The sequence below is a fragment of the Lemur catta genome, chromosome 13 (genome assembly GCF_020740605.2).
Source record: "Lemur catta isolate mLemCat1 chromosome 13, mLemCat1.pri, whole genome shotgun sequence".
Lineage (NCBI taxonomy): Eukaryota > Metazoa > Chordata > Mammalia > Primates > Lemuridae > Lemur > Lemur catta.
This window is the reverse complement of record NC_059140.1, coordinates 58,157,225-58,173,875: the sequence shown is the minus strand read 5'-3', so window position 1 is coordinate 58,173,875 and position 16,651 is coordinate 58,157,225.

Here is a 16,651-nt window from a genome sequence, read left to right as displayed (position 1 = left end):
TTTTTTATTGCTTAAAATTGCTTTTGCTATATGGGGTCTTCTCTGATTCCATATAAAGTGTATAATTATTTTTTCTAAATCTGTGAAAAATGATGTTGGTAATTTAATAGGGATTGCATTGAATCTGTAGATTACTTTGGGTAGTATAGACATTTTAACAATGTTGATTCTTCCAATCCACGAGCATGGTATGGTTTTCCACCTCAATGTCTTTTTCTATAAAAAAAAAAAAGGTGGGATAAAACCACTAACCTCAGAGTCCTGTTGGGTGAATTAAATAATATTAAGTATATAAAATGTCCAGTAAAGTCCTTGGCACATGCTCTGCCCTTAACAAAGAGTTTTTATCCCTGGTTCTCATTTTGAATTTTAGGTTCAGAATAGTCACTAGGTTGACAAGATATAAAGCTAATTGGGATCGGAGTTTACATATTCTCCTGTAATCGTTCTTGCAACTAGTGACTCTTTGAAGCAGGTGCATTTTGGCACAAACGAGTTCCAAAGGCTGGAACATTCTCTCTTTGACCTCAACTCCAAGATTCATTGTCAAGAGCTGATGTTTTCTCTGCTTTGGCTCCTAAACATAGACCAATGGGAGCAGCAGAATTGAACCTGTTTCCCATTTCTTCTGGGCCACTGACAGCCTAAATGAAGCTTGGCTTTCATCAAGCCCTATGAATAAGACTCAAACAAATGCATATGCCTTCTACTCGCTTTGCTGTCACCAATAAGAGCATCAGTCTTTTCAGAAAAGGCACTTGTTTTGTACTCCACTGTCAGTGAAATATATTTACCTTTTGGGATTTGTTTATATCACTAACCTTAGCAGTGTGTTTTTCTCCTCTTTCTGATTGTGAACAACTGAAAGGGAAAGCGTCATCCTCTGTCATCCTGTGACTGCCCTCAGGATGACGTAGGGAGGTTCTGGGCCTGAGCCTTTGGTCATCTCAAACAGATGTCACACCATGAAGGGTGATTAGCCTCCTGTGCTCCAGAATGTTCCGGAACAACAAAAGGGTAAATTGTGACACATCAGAAATTAAAAGGCAGGCACATTTCTAACGCATACTCTTAGCCAGAGGAATGGACCAGCTGGCCTGGCTCATTGGTGTGAGATGCTATTTGAGTTGTCAGTTCGGTTGCCAGGCCCCACATCTGTAGCTCGGATGTGCCCACTTGTCTCTGAGATCTGCATCTGTTCCTGGAACTCATTCAGGGGGAACAGCCCTTGGAATCAAGGTTCATTGTGGAGAAAGATGGCCTTCCATCTGTCCAAAGGGGAGGCTTCTCCTTGGGTGCTGCCCCTTGACCTCTTAGAGCCAGGAGTTCCACTGTGAGGATGGTTTCTCAGACCTCAGCCACTCTTGGGACTGTTAAAGAAAGACCTACAGTGTGTGAGAGCTTCCAGGTGGTTTGGCTGGAGCTCAGTGTATGTGGAAGGTGGCAGATGATGGATGAAATGATGGACTGTGGCCAGGGTTTATATGCCACCAAAGGAATTTGATTTCTGTACCTCCACCTAGGAAATTTATAGTGACTCCAAGTCTCTCAGATCTCCTCTTTTTCCCCACAGCTTTATTGAGGTATAATGGAAAACAAAAATGGTATGTTTTCAAAGTCTACAATGTGATGCTTTGACATATGTATGCATTGTGAAATGATTGCCACAGTTAAGCTCAATAACACACCCATTACCTCATATAATTACCAAGTCTCCTCTCTTTTTAGTTGGATTCTGCCAACTCATGTTTTCTTTTCGGTTGTGACTAATAATGTTTTTATGTAGGTATTACCCGTCTACTCTGTCTTTCATCTTGGTGGCTGTGCTTTTAGTCCGGGTTCAGTGTGAGAACAGAAATACCTTCTTTTAACTGGAGTATGCTAACTGCTATATTAGGTACACCTCACCTTCTCAGTGGCTTAGCACAACAGCACATTTTCTCTCACTTCAGTGACCACTGCTTTCAACATTTTGTCCTTGGTTTTTGCTTCTTTTAACATCTCCCTCATTCCCAGCACCTTTCTTCTCCACTTACACACCCTACTCATGACTTTGTCTGGTGTCACCATGATAGGAGAGAGCTTCTCTTCCAAGGTGACTCTCCTCCAAGCAGTGATTCAGGCACCCAGGCGCATCCCATTTTGTGTCTCCTCCATCTCCACATACAGCTTCCAAGGTCACTGTGCTCATTTGCCTCAAGCAGCTAGAAGAGAAAAGAACATGAAAGATCTTATGTGAGAGGCTGGTTTAGGTCCATTCTGAGACTGGTGTCCAACATTCCCCCTCACAGTCTATTAGCATAGGGCCATACCTACCTGCAAGGGATGCTGGGAAACACAGAGTCTAATGGGTACACAGGAGAAAAGAAAAGGGGTCATTAATCAGCCAGCCAGTCTGCCTTACCACTCTAAGTATTACAAGAAAAAAAGGACTTAATACAGAGAATTAGATGCTTGCAAAATCACCAGAAAGGCTGGAGGTGCAGGAACTAGAGGCTGCCATTTAAATTTGACTTTGAGGTCACACTACTACCTACAACCCAGAAATCAAGAAACTGCAACTGCCACTACCATTGGTGTCATTCCCACAACTCCCAAACTGGTACCAGACCATATCACATGGAGTCCATCTGCCACAAACACTCACCTCTGCTGGTGGTCATTCATCCCCTGGGATGCCCCAGAAGCCTTCACCTTCCAAATCTAACATAAGTGGATCTTGTTGACTGAATCTAAAATGTACCCAGAACTGTATCTACAAAGGAGGCTGGGAAATGCAGTTTTAATCTTCCTTTCCCTGTGACACAGGGAAAATGACAGAGGAGGTTGGAAATGGATGGCAGTTCCAATACACAGTAACTGGCACAACTTCATTTGGTAACTCCCACTTTCACCATTCCTGCAGCTCCCATTGTGTCTTTGGTCACTGCTTCTTTTAGCATCTCCTTTATCCTCTGGTCATTTGTCACTTTTTTTTTTTTAAATAATGCTCACATCCCAGTGGTAGCTTTCCCTGATGCCACCATAATAGGGGAGAGTTTCTCCAACAGTGATCCCTCTGGATGGGCTTTTGAAGGGGAGCCCCTCCGCAGACTCCATCAGAGCCTCACGGTCCTGCACAGCCAGTCAGTGTCCCAAGAGAGGGTCAGGCTCCTCAGTTCTTCTTTTGCCTCTGGGTAAGAATCTCATCTACTTGTGGAACCACCCAGAAACTTCCAGAATTTGAGATATTCCATGTCTCCTATTTTCCCCCTGCTCATCATCCCTGAAATACCAGCTGATATTTTTCCCGGGACGACCTATGGGGTCATTTGGCCAATAGGCTGCTGCTTTGGGGAGGTGGCACTTTACCCAGAACTCCTGAGGTGGCAGTGCAGAGGGGGACCTTCAACAGGCTCTGATCTCCACCTGAAGAGAATCCTGGTAAGTCACGGTAGTGTTGTGTTTCTTTCAGATGATACCACACGGTTTATTGGTTTTCTCAGAGCCATTCCTGGCAGGGCTGCACCGCGATGAGTTCTACAGCCCCACTGAGATGATGGCTGTTTGCTGGAGCCCGGGTGGCAGATTTTCTAGCAGGATCTGAGAAGTCAATGAGTGAAGGCAGAACTTCCCTGGAGAGGAGGAATTCTGGCAGCATAAGCTTAGGGAATTCGTTTGGGAAAGAAAGTTTATAATAACAGTGTTCTAGTTCTTGCTGAATAAAACATTCAGAGAGCTTTTCTTCTCCCAGCAGAAAAATAAAGTACTCTGGTGGCAATGGGATGGTTGTTCTTTTTAAATGTTGTTTTTAATAAAATTCAGATGGCTGCAGTCATCTGACCTCGACGCTGCTCTCCCTCCTGACCCTGTACTTGGCATCCAGTGGGTTCGAGTGTCAGACAACATGTCCCGGGGCCATATCGCAGCTCTCTCATTTAAGCAGATGGGGAAACAGCCATTTGAATGAATGGGGTAGGAGCCCAGAGAAGGTACAGCCAGCTGCAAACAGACCAGTAAATATGGTTGTTACACATCTGGTAGGTAGTTCTACAGCGAAGCAGCTAATGGTGCTGGTATTTAAATGGCCATTAGTAGACTCTGGATTCCGCGCACCCAATCAAGAAGTACCCTGGAAGCTCGCTCTTGGTGCTGCTCTGCTGTCATTTGGCTGCAGACCCGGCCAGCAGCAGAGCTCTGGTCCCCATGGCTGTCATCATTGCCGACCGGGGGAAAAACTTCATTTCTGCCGACAGGAAATAGGGATTCTGGAGCAGCCCCCCCGCATCCACGGGGCATCGCAGAGGTATGTGTTCCTCGGCCCACTCCCAAGCAGGTGAGGCTGCCAGCCTGGCACGTCAGGTGTCCCCAGCGTCTGTGTCTCATTAACCTCGTATCGACAAAGCCTAGAGCCAGTTAATCCGAGGGATTCAATATTCGTGAGTGCCAGGTTATTCCTTTTAAACCCTCTGGCAAAGTTAAGGAGGGGGAGGTGCTTTTTCATTATGAAGGGACCTCGCAGGAGAACCAGTAGGCTTCTGCCCACCTGGTGTACGACTCTGATTCCAGGCTGTCCAGAGCCACTCCTTCGCCTTAGGGATTTGTTCACAGTTAAAATGCAAATATCTTTGGCAAAGAGAATATATTCAGAATGATTTGTTTTTTTAAACCTTGCCTAAAAAGTTTGAATAATGGGGAGCATGAAGACTTTGAGGGAAGCAGGGCTAAGGGTAGCCGAGGGTCTTCAGGTGGGGGACCTGTGGCCTTCTGTTTTAATAAAATCCTTTTATTTTATTAATACATCTTTGTTAATCTTTTATATTTTATTTTATTTTTAAAACAAATCTAGGATTTGTTCTGTAAGATTTGGATTCAGACAAAAGGCTGCACTTAAGGACCCAGAAGGCCACATGTAGCCCTAAGGCCGCAGGTTCCCCACCCCAGTAAGAGAGAAAGACGCCTTTTCCTACCTTTGCTGGGCCTCCTCTCTCTACCCCTTCCCAGGAAAACACCCTTGCTTTCTTCTTCTTGTTTTTCATAGATATTGCTATAAAATACCACCACTGCCACGACTACCATCACCTCCTAATGTGTCACATGCCACACAGAAAACAGCAGTGATACGGCCCCTGCTAGCTCAGACTTCCGTTCTGCCCAGGCAGTGTGACATCTTGGCTTGCCTAGGACGGTCTGGTTCATGCTTGTTATCCCGGTATAACTATTAACAGTGGGCCCCTTTCACTCTCAGAAGGGTTCCAATTTGAACAATAAACTATATAATTACCCTATCCACCTCATAGAAAAAAGGTCATTTGTTTTCTCTTTATCTCTTCCTTGTCTCTGGTTTTGTTTTGGGGAAGCTGCAAGAAGACACATACTTCTACTTTCACATAGCAGTTTGATGACAAGCAAATACATGAATCAATGGGAGAAAAACTAAGGCAAGCCTAAGAGAAACCAAGCTGCACCAAAAATTTAGACTGAAATGGAGCTCGCGGTCCCAGGGTCCTTGACCACTCTTCAGGCCTCTGATGCTGGCTGTGACCCCCACTTAGTACTAAAGCTACAGGCCACGGCAGCCCGCCAAAGGCTCTGGGAAAATGGCATGGTGGGCTAGCCTATTTATGGTCCAATGGCCTAAGTGGAACTTTTCTGGGTCCCACATGCTGAAGGTGTGGCTATGTGGTAGGGATACCGTGTGACAGAGGTACTCGAAGTAGAGGAGGACACATTACGTCTGCTTCCAGCTTCAGCAACCATGAAGGCTGATAACTCGTGCATCTCCCTCCATGGAAGCAGGGAAAGATGGACGAATCTACTGCAGGTAGATTCTGGGCAGTTTGTTCTGCTGGGCTGACCTGTGCTCACATTTCAGGGTGTGCAGAAGTATGTACACACACACACACACACACACAATACGGCAAGCACTCCACATTCTCGTGGGAGGTGAGAGTGTGGCATAATGGCAACAGATCTGGTTTTGGGGGAAATCAGATCTGGGTTCAAATCCTCCCAGCGCCACAATTTATGACCTATGTTGCCTTGGTCAAGTTTCTTAAACTCTCTGAGTCTCAGTTTCCTTAACTAGGAAATGTGGTAGTTGTGAGGATTAACTGATGATGTATGTTCCAATTTTTAGCACCATGTCTGACCCATAGGATTAGTTACCAGTTTTTCCTCATCCTGTCTTCCAGCTCTAGTGTTTAAGAACCTTGAAGTGGAGTAGGAAGAGGTTCGTGGAAGAGAAAAATGTACTCTCTTCCGGCCAAGGTAGCATGCCCACAATTCATCTTTTATTTAGTTTCAGTTTATATACACCTACCAGGCAGCACCCAGGTTTGGCCCAACTCATCCAATTTAGCATACTCCGTAGGGCCAAGCATGGCCTGGCTCCTGGCTCACAAAATGTGGAAGTGTTGTTACTGTTGCTGAAGGAAGGAGTAAGGTTGGGTAAAGAACAGGGAGAGTGTTCGGTTTACCAGGGGCCAAGCAACGCAGGGTTATGTTTCTCTTCTCTAAAGTTCCTCCAGGTAGATCCTGTACAGGTGTTTGTCTTTCAGCCACTGCTGAGGGCCTGCTCCTCTTTCTGTTTCTTGCTATCTCCAAACAGTAAAAGGGTAAACAAGGTCTGTCCCCCAGCAAATGGTCTGCTCGTGGCCTGTTTCTATGGTGCATCCGCTGTGCTTGGCCTCGACTCTCCTGTGTGCTGCGCTGTGAGCAGAATATCAATCAATGTGGAGGAGAAGCAAGCTGGTGCTGCCAGTCCAGGGCCTGCATTACTGGGGGGTGGTGAATCATGCTACCTGCACAGAAAATAACTCCCTTTTCTCATTTTATAAATTAGTTTAGCAATCTCTAGGATTATGAACTCAGTCCCACAGACATGCTTAAAAAGGAAAAAATAAAAAGGAATCCGAATGCAGTGTTCTTCACAGTTCCGTAAAAGAAGCACAGGCATGAATTAATCTGGCAATCCCTGGGGTACCCTATCCTCCATCTAACCTGACTCCCCTCTTTTCCTTCTTAGCAGCTCCCTCATTTGGGCTGCTTTATTGCAAAAAAGCTTTGGCTAAGGCCTATTATCTCAGGTGGGGCTTCCAGGCAGGGGCCCTGGAGTAGAAAGGCCATGTGAAATGCTGGATCCCTGTGCCTGCTTGTCTACTCGCCTTTCCAGATACAGGTTTATCCTCTATACTGATTTTGTCTTAGATGCATAAAAGAGGAGATAATCAGCAGTGGAAATGAACCAGAACATCATCTAGACTGACCCCTTTGTTCTATAGATAAGGAAACTGAGACCCAGAGAGGGAAAGTGACTCACCCAAGGTCCTCGGGCAGCTGATGAGTGGCTGGGCTGGATAAGGAGCCCAGGTGAGCATCACTGTGCCTGCCCTTTGTTGCTCTCCCTGTCAAACTAACAGACTTCGGGTTTCCAGGGGGAAAATGGGCAGATCTTTCTCATTTCATTTTATTACAAAGTAAAAAAAAAAAAAAAAAAAACCTTCTTATTTGTTCTTAATCTACTTGCAAACTCTAATGACTAGTTCTAGTGTTAACTACTTAACATAGTTTACTTAATTAGCTAATTGCAAAAAATGGAAAGTAGTTTTCTTCGACCTTTTATAATCCACATTCCTCCCACCACAAAGAAGTTCCTGGCATTGGTGTTGTGATGACATTGGCATAAAAGGTGAAATACTTGGCAGAAAACCAGAGTCTAGTTCCTGAAGGTCATGCTTTCATCTATTAAATATCCTGAGAAATAAAAATAAAATCCTATGGTCCCAACAGACTGAATGGACCCCTTCGGCCAAGGGGACCTCAGGGAAACCTTAAAACTAAAATTCGGGCCATTATGGGATAGGAGATTGGACACGCCTTGTTATACCACCTCCCTTGCTAACCACTGCTAGGCTTTCTTCCCTACAGAAGCCAGCCCTTTCCTTCCTTGGATTTGGAATCTTTACCTTTCCTGGAATCATCCTTTCTATTCTCATGGCTGCTCCTCTGAGTTCAGGGCTTTTCCTTCATGCCTAAATTGCTGCATACTTACCTAACTGGTCTCTCTGCTGACAACCTCTTCCTCCTCCAACCTGTTTTATGTAGTTGCCAGAATAATCTTCTTTAGACATAGTTCTGGGGCTGGTGCTCTTCACTGATGACCAGATGAAGCGTATTCTCAAGGCCATCCATTGTGCAGACTGTTTCCTGGTTTCCCCATTGCGCTTTCCCGACAAACCTCAGTGTTCTCTGTTCTCTGAGTGGACCCAATCCTTGTCAGACTCATTACTTTCCCCTGGCCTTAATTGCCCTCCTTTCCCCCAGGTCTCTGCACTGACATTTCATCTAACTATCAGGGCCCAACCCAGATACCCCTATACGAAGCCTGTCTTAACTCCCTTCACCCGAATGAAAGCTCACCTGGTATGAATACCTATTACATGGTCTTCCCTTTTCTCAGTTTGTCTCATATTAGACTGATTTATTTGGTTGTCAAATCCTCCCTTTGTCCCAATCTCAGTGGAGAATAAACTCCTGGAGGGCAGGACTGAGCCTGCCTCATGTCTATATCCCTCACATCCTCCACAGAGTGCTTTGCACGTGCTGGACACTCACATGTTCTGAGACAAGTCGTCCGATGCAGCCCTCCTCTCGAGCAGCCAAAGAGCAGGAACGGTGCAGCTGACTGGATTTATTGTCTTCCCAGGAGATGCCATTATAATGCTTTATCTTCCCCTTTTGGCTTCCAGCCAGTAATTCTGCACCTAATTTTTAATTTTTTTTTTTTTTTTGGTCCAAAGGGATGTTTTGTCTACCCAGCCAAGCAAAATGATGATGGTAATAATGTGAGTTGTTATTTATTGAAAGCCTACTATGTGTTAGACACTGTGCTTTATGTATGGAATATCATTTATTAATCTTCACAAAAAATTTATAAATTAGGAATTATTTTCCTGCTTTATAGATGAGAAAATAGAAGCTTGGAGAGGTTAAAGAAAACCTAAACCAAAATCACTGAAATCACAAAATCACTGATTGGAGTTGGAGTCAAGAGCTGAACCGATAGGCCCAAGACCTTTCCACTATATCCCACTAGAAAAGGATGACTTAAGGATGGGGTGGATGTGAGCCTTGGCTCAGTTTTCCTGGGAGCTATGACCCCAAGGCTTCTGTAGCGGGGGAATGTGCAAACCTCTTTTGCAGCCTACATATGCTAGGCCTAGTTACGCTGTATTTGTTGCAGTGCATAGGAGAGGGCAGGGAATCAAGTCAAGTCCTTGCTCAGGTTGGAATGCCCTTGCTGAGTAGCAAGTAATTTACAGGACCCCAAAGGTCTTTGCCTCTACCTATACTCTGTGCTTTCTCTAGAGATCTCCAAATCTCTGAGATCTATTACTGTACCAATAGGTGAAATGTACTCTTGATGTTAAATTGTGGGAAACCTGACTCCTTACTATACTATCCAGGGCATCTGCTTGCTGGGTAAAGGCAGTGGAAAATGGGTATTGTATATGCCAGGAGAGAGATACTCTCAAATGTCGTACTTTAGGCATCAAAACTGGTTATAGTGGGAGAACTCAGTGCTAATTTTTAAATAACTCTAGAAAACAGTACTCTCGCTTTAGTGCTTGATATAAAGTAGTTATTTAATAGATATTAATTGAATAAATCAATGAATGAATTCAGGAATACAGGAGTGAATGAAATTTTAATTTTTTTCATGGCAAGCATGAGAAATAATGGGAAAAAGAGGATCTGCTAATTATTAGTGGTGTGACCTTGGGTAACTTATTCTCTCGGAGGCTCAATTCATCACGTGTAAAATGCTAATGCTAATACCCACTGTCAAGAACTGTAAAAAGTCTGAGATTTTACCTACCCTCAAGGTAACATGTTGGTTGGCCTGCCACAGTTTCAAAGATGCTGGCGGAAGTCATGGGACTTTGGGTCAGGATGCACCTACTTTATTATTCATGGCACAGCAAAACACAGACATCACCATATTTGTATCAGGCCTCCTTGAAATGGCTCAGATGGATGCTTGTGCACACAGTGAGCTGTCCAAGCTTAGACATCCTAAATTTAAAATGGGAAATAAGCATGCTTTCCCTTTCTTCTGGCTGGAGACTCTACGTCTATTTTTCCAGGCTACTGGCTATGCAGATGTCCTTGAGAAGATATTTTGGAACACATGCTTGCAAGACATACAGAATGCATCAGAGCTGTGAAGAATTGTCTCCCAAAGCCCACCTCATGTATTTTGTTTTATGAGAATTAAATGAGCCAACATGTTTTATCAGTCATAATAGGTCAAGCTATGCTATAGTAACAAATGACTGCCCAAATCTTAGTGCCTTAAACCACCAAAGATTTCTTTCCTGATAATGCCACATATTCATGGGCAATCAGCTGGGGACTCTGCTCGAGACCATCCTCACTCTAGGTCCCAGGCTGAGGGAGGTTCCTCCATGTGGCACATTGCCATGGCAGACGGAAAGTGAGTGTGCAAAATAGCACGCTGGCTCTACAAACTTCATTCCAGAAGTGACATGTGTCAGTTCCACTCATATTTCATTGTCCAAAGCAAGTCATGTGGCTAAGCCTAATTTCAAAGGGTCAGGGAACTGTGCCCAGAATAAGAACCAGAAATATTTATCTGGTAGGCAGCACAAATTACTGCTACGTAAATGCAAAGTCCCTGCACAAGGCCTGGCACCTTAAAAATGGTCACTTTCCTCTTCCTTTCTACTTCTAGAGCCATGAGTTTGGGCAGGGTCAGACATGTGGGTCTTTGATCACGAAAAAACTCCTAGTGGTCATGGATTCAGATTGTCCTCTGTCGTCAGCATCTGCCATCAAGAAAATTTGCAGAATTCCCAGCATAAAGCTATGCGCCCAACCCTGTAAATCAAGCTAATCAATACTAATTATTAATATGCATTCAATATCACAAGCTCGTTGGTCAACACTAATAAAGAAGGAACATAGAGTTTCTCCAAGTCCCAATTATTGCACAGAGATAATAACTAGATTGGGAAAGAAAAGAAAAAATGTTAATTTATTTTCATTCATGAGACAATACAATCAGACTCAATAGCTGAAATACTTTCTGACTTGAACTGGTCACTACATCTGACTAGAAATTATTGAAAGCCATTAGAATGAAATAAACAGTACTGATCATCACAGTCTCCATGCCTCAGAATTGAAAAACACCAGAGAGGCCATTAATTCCTTCCTTCATTCATTGAGCCTCCCCATCTGTCAGGTATTGTGTTAAGGATGTGAGGACAGAGTTAGAAGCAAAACTGAACCAGTTCCTGACTCCAAGGAGCTTAGAATCTAGAGGGGAAAAAAGGATAATAGTAAAAGCCACCCCTTACTCATGGCTTGCTTACTAGGGGCTGAGTGCAGGGCTGTGCGATATGTTTGCATTTCCTAAGAGTCAAGAGCCTTGTACCGGTTTATTACTTACAAACAACAAGCCTGTGGAGATGGTGGGAACCATGGCTCTAACCTGGTGTAGTCAAGGCTCAGAAAAGTTAATCAGCGTATTCTCAGGGTGCCAGAGGAGCTAGGTCAGAATTCAGGTCTCAGTATCTCAGATTACAGATGCATTGACACCTAAACATTTTCACTAACCTGCATCACAAGAACCGGCCTTGGGCGTCCCCCATCTCCAGGCTGAGACTTCTCTTAGTTAATATTCTCCATCAATGAATGAATTATTCAAAGAATTGATTGCACACCTATTTGGTGCCATGCACTGTACAGAGTGCCTACTTGTATCACAGATTTCACCCTCTTCCTACAATTATCCGCAAGGGTAGGAATCATCATTTTACAAATGAAGAAACTGAGACTCAGAGAGAGTCCGAGATCTGCCTGTTGGCTCCACATTGGTAGAGAGAACCAGGATTCACCCGAGCCATGTCTGAGCCAGAACTCTTCCTGGAGGCACACAGCTGCCCCTGGGAGCTGCTGGCAGGTCTGGCTGCTGGATGCTGTCAGACCTATAACCATGGCTCCTGCCAGACATCCCTAGGTCCCCCTGCAATAACACGGGGTTATGAAATCCAGCGGCTGGTAGAAACAAAATCGTTCTGAGAACACCTGCTTCTTCTCACTGCAGCAGTACAATTTGCTGCTTTTACTCACCTATTCTAATGAATTCTACAAACATTGAGTGAGCAGCTTCAATGCAGCAGGCCCCAGAGGCTACCAGGGTGAGTTCAACATAGCTCTGCTCCAAGGGCTGAAAATCAAGAGGGGGAGAAAAACTTAGAACCACAGCAACTGTAATGCAAGTGGACAACTCAGGGTTAGATAGAGGGAGAGGGAGGAGGGAGAGAGGGAGGGAGAGAGGAGAGAGAGAGAGAATATCTTACAGGGTAATCTGGGAGGGCTTGGGGGGAAGTGTGATTTGTCAGGGCTTTGAAGGATAGTTAAGACTGAGTGTTACAAATCGCCAGGGAGGGGAGGGGAGAGAAAGAGTGAGTGTGAAAATGCCATGCTAGGCAGGCAGAACAAGGTGCCTGTTTATTCTAAAGACTCATAACCTGGAGGAAGTTGTTTTTCCAGAGCTCACAAAGTCTGACCCATTTTTGCAGATCCCCTGGGGAGGAGCAGCTGGTGGGAGCCAGGTGCAGTTGGAGAGGCTGCCTCAAAGGTTAGCGAGAAGAAGGGATGCTATGGACACTGAGAAAGTGTGGTCCGAAAGGGAGCCATCTGGTGCTTAGTACCAAGCAAACTTCTTTCTATTTTTTCCAGGCTTCTGGGCACTGGTGTCTGTTGCACAATCCCCTTGGGCTTGGTGAGGGTGGAGGGGCCGGTGGTGGCTCCCTGGACTGGGGAAGGGCTGCATCTCATGCCTGAGGGCTGTCTGGTCCCCGCCTCTGCACCCCTGCAGAGTGTGGTCCCCACGGTGAGCTGGTGGACTGACAACTGTCTCTTTAGGGCCCCCCTGGGTCTCCACTGCCTCCGTGTGCATGTCCCCTTGTGGGAGAAGCATGGTAGGCTTTTAATCCTGGCCAGTCACATCTGGGAAAAACAATCCAAATGTTAATCCATCTGGAGAGAGAACTAATCCATATCTTCTGCTGCCTGTATCTTTTGTTTTTCATCTCTGGATCTTTAAATCTAATTATGAAGCCAGAACGAACCCCCTGCAAGCCTGTCTCCTACCCTTTAGGCAGCCTTTAAACATTTCTTTGTGCGTGGTCTCCTTATGCTCCTCAATAACAGAGCTCCTTTCATCTGAATGTGACACAGCTCTTTAAATAGCTAAACAAAGCCTCACTACACCCCCATGAGGAGAGAAGCCATCATAACTCATTTTCCCCGGGCTCCAGAGGAGAGGAGGGAATAGGCAGCAACTCGGTTAAGGAGCCCCCGCCACTGCGGCCACCCTAAAACAACAAGAGTGTTAGCCACAACACCCACCCTGGTATATGTGCCCAGAAGTGGACTCACAGGTTCGAAAAGGAACTTTGTATATTTCTTCCTAAACTGGCTCCTTTGTATATTTCTTCCTAAACTGGCTCCTTCTCCTGCATCCTGTGTTTGGAAAAAAAATGGTATCAACCAATCACCCAAGCCTGGAGTTTTGAACACTTTTGAGTGATAGAGGTCTTGCCTCTTCTGCCTCTTCTCCGTCTCTCTCTGGTACCTCAGAGCACCCTGCTAGCCTGGATCACCACCACAGCTTGCTCTCCGCCGTCCTCCTTTCTACCGTGTTTTCCTCCTACGCCACCCTCCAGGCTGCTGTCAGAATAATCTTTCTAAAAGAAAAACTTAGTTAGGTCATGCCTCGGCTCAAAACCCTTCCCCTACAGGATTCGACTGAAACTCCTTAGCCTGCCATAAAAGCTCCATGCTTTGTGCTCGAGTCTACCTGTCCAACCTCATTTTCCACCTGTGCCCCTCCGTACTCTCTGTACCCAGCCATTGTGAACCACTTCCTGTTTCCTGCACGTGATGCAGCCTGCTTTGGCACATGTTCTGCGTTAGTCTGACGCTGAGTCAGGGGAAATCCTGCCTGTCACCCAAACTCAGCTCAAGAGTGGTCTCCACGCTGAACATCAAATGGAACTGACCGCTTGCTCCTTTGTGTCATGTTGTATCCTCGTTAGTTTTCTGTTAGAGCACATGGTAACTTAATCATATGTACGATTCGTGTGCATCCTCCCCCTTTCCCCGAGAGAGTCTGTGCATGTCTCCTAGACAAGTGCTGTGTCTTATTCATCTTGGCTCTAACAGGACCCAGTATGGTGCCCTGCAAATAGAAGTCATTCAATAAAGTTTTCTGAGTGAGTAGGACTGTCACATCTGTCCAGGGGAAAGGCAACACTAATAGATGGGGAAACTGAGGCCAAGGATCTTCCTCAATTCATGCTGTTAATTAAAGCACCAATGCAATGATGAAAGGCCATTATACTTCTTTAGGCCCTCAAACCAAGAACTCTAGGAAGCTGCTGCAGGGAAGAATTTATATTCATTTGCATGTTACAGATAACTTTCATTTATAGATTCAATCAATATTTTTGAGTGTTTAGTATAAGCCAGGTACTGTGCTGGATATTGGGATTACAAAAGTGCACAAGACAAAAAATATCCTTTTCCACAATAAACTTTCTACTTGGGCAAACAGACACAAAGTAGATAAAGAAGTAAATAAATAAGATATGAGGAGAGCAGGCAGGGCTTGAAAGCCATCATAAGGTGTCTGCATTTTATTTTAAAGAACAACAAGAAGCTCTGGGCAGCTTTCGAAGAGGAAGTTTGATGGCCGTGTGGACAAGAGTTTGGAATAGAGTGGATGAGGGCACATGAGTTAAGAGTGTCTGGAGAGATGTGATGGTGGCTTGCACCAGGCTGGTGACAGTGGAGGTGAAAGAAAGTAGACTGATTGGAGATTTGTGTCAGAGGGAACCTGCCAGTACTTGCTGATGGGTTGGTTGTGGTTAGCATCCTTGGTCTGGAAGAATAGTCTTAAGACATTGCTCTCATTTGCCTGCCTGTCAGCATCAAGCTGATGGCTGCAGAGGCGTTAAGTTAGGACTCGTGAATCAGCGTCAGAGCCAAATATTCGGTCATCACCAGCCATTTCTGTGACCCAATCCATGACATTTTTTTATGTGAATGATATTGTTGAAGCCCTGCTTTGGGAATCAGACTTTTTCTTGTACCTCCTAAGGCAAAGGTTGATGGTACTAGGACCTTGGTCCTGGGTCAGTCTGGGTTTGAGTATGGCCTTGAAGGGTCTAACACTGGGGCCAGCATTGTGTAGGAAGAGCATAGGACTCGAAGCTGGACAGTCTCTGTTTCAAGCCCTTACTCTACTTACTAGCCACGAGATTTGGGGAAAAGAGTTTTAGCTTCTCTGAACCTCAATTGTCTTATCTGTAAAATGATGCATCAAGAATAGATACCTCAAAAAGCTGGTGTAAAAACTAGTGACTTAAGTATAGCACTTACTAGGCACACCCCTCCCCAGAAGCAAGGGGGCAAGTAGAAAGCTTGAGCAGAGGGGAGAGATGGCCTCCCATTCCCTGATACCAGCGTGGGCCTTGACATAACTGCACTCCATGAATCAGAATCTTCATATTTCTAGATGAGTGCTCACTTAATTTTAGGGAAGAAAATTTTTCCTCCTTGCTTGTGGGACTTTGAGGAGGTGTAGTGTGGAGCATAAAGTAATTCTTTTAACCAGCTAGTGGCTTACACTTTTCTTTGTCCCCAGAGAGGATGATAATAATAGGGTAGCATTATGACAACATGATGAAGATATCCACCTTCAGCCAATACTGTGGCATCCCTGGTGTTGATTCTGGACTTGGGGGTTAGCTGGAAACTACAAGAGGAGACTCCTGTAAGGACCCTTCTCTCGTTGGCTTTCACGTGAATGTGTGGTTTTGAGTTGGTGGTAGAGAAGGGCATCTCTGTGGGCAGATGTTGGCTCCCCTAACACAAATTGTTCCTAGCGGGTCATTCACTTGGAGACTAAGAGGTCTTCAGACAGGAAACCAAAACTCAGAGGGTGGGCCTTAGGTAGGCATGCAGAGGAATTCCTTGGGGTACTCTGAGCTTTGGCCTTTTTGATAATGACTTTGAGAAGTCTAAAGCAGGAATCACAAGTTGGTTTAACTTTGACTGACTGGTGGTTGATACCTGAGTACTGGGGCTAAATCTTCATTCAGTGAGGAAGAGGGGTCTGGTCCTGCTGTGAGCAGCCTAGGGAAGACTGCAGCACATAGGCTGTGGCTTGGCCAACCCCAGTGTGGAGATTCAGGAGAGCCTGATAGGATGGCAGGGGCTGAATGTGGCTTCTGCCTCGTGGAGGCAGGACAGCCAGGCAGGAAGTCCCCCACCACACCATAGGGCATTGCTTGCTAGAGATGGAAAAGCTATTATACATCATGTAAACTACTGATCTGGTTGCTTGTTATTTTCTCCTTGTTTATTTATTTTTGATCGCTTAGGCATTAGTTTAATTTTCTAAAAATGTTATGGCCAGATCTACGCTTTGTCACAAGGGACTAGAGGAGGGTACATGACTGGGCTGGAGTTCAAGAGGGAAGTACAAGCCCCTGTGGACAGTGGTGCTGGCAGTGGATATCACTCTAAAACCCCAAAGAGAAGGCACCCTCAGGGTCCACCCATCCCCTTCTGA